Source organism: Bos javanicus, chromosome 6 (genome assembly GCF_032452875.1).
Source record: "Bos javanicus breed banteng chromosome 6, ARS-OSU_banteng_1.0, whole genome shotgun sequence".
In the NCBI taxonomy this organism is placed as follows: domain Eukaryota; kingdom Metazoa; phylum Chordata; class Mammalia; order Artiodactyla; family Bovidae; genus Bos; species Bos javanicus.
In genome coordinates, this window is record NC_083873.1 from 14,707,211 (window position 1) to 14,708,415 (window position 1,205).

Sequence of the window (1,205 nt, forward strand, 5' to 3'; positions counted from 1 at the left end):
TCATTCTCTCTCCAGGGTCTTCAGGCTGCATTTTGTTTTTTGTATTTGTGTAGAATATATAGGTTTTATTTGCAAGGACATTTGACCCATTATGCACTCTATCACATATAGACTCTTGGTCAAGCATACATTCTTGGAAATAGTAAGAAAATAGGTATGGCCACAGATAGACACAGCAAGTAGAAAAACAAAGCTCAAATTATTCCCACTCACAGCATTATAAATCAACTATACTTCTATACAATTAAAAAAAGAAGGAAAAAAGACCTCTTGCTACAGAAGGTCAAAGACTATGTAGATTATACTTTGACTGTAATAATGCGGAAGTGGGTCTTTTCAGTGTCATTATAAAGAAAAACATAACATGCCCCCAAAATAAATTAGGTATGGGTAATTGAACATAAATAAATTAAAACCAAAAGTTGAGGGCTCTCGAATTCTGTTTTTGCCAGAGAATTGCTATAAGTTTGGGAGCTGACATAATACCATTTTTTTCTCTGGTGGTGTATGTATTATCTCCAGCCATGAGGTTCTAAACTTTGCAACAATAGGGACTGCTCGGCTTTGTTCACCTCTGTGTTTCCCATGCATAGCGCAATTTCAATTAATAGTTAGTGCTCAGTAAACAGTTGATCACTCAATAAATGAATAATGAATGCATAGTAGAAAAAGCACAGAATTTGAAGTGGAAAAGTGTACACTTGAATCCTAGTTTCACCAATGGCAGTTTGTGAAAACTGAAATATTTTAGTTAACTTATGCCTTAATTGTATCATCTATAAAACAGAGACAATAATACTCCATACCCTAATTATGTTTATCTCGGTGGCTTGTGAAATCAAATGACATAAGACAGCATAGAAATGGACTCATTTCACTATTAATCAAATATCTCTACGAGAGATATCTCAAACATAAAACTTGCATTTATATAGGAACATATATCCAATGAATAGCTTGCTGATCGAGTCATGATTTCTTTTGTTTAGATTCTTCATGAGTAAATAATTCAATCTATCAATCAGTAAGACTGGTACCAGTACTAGGCAATTCATTTAGAAATATTAAATAGGATATTGAATTATATACCACTGAATGAAATCTTTCCAGACCCTGGGAAAACATTTGCTTGCTCTGATTCAATAAACCATGGAGACAAATGACTCTTACTTTGCCTCAGCTGTATATTGAATAGAAATTCAGGA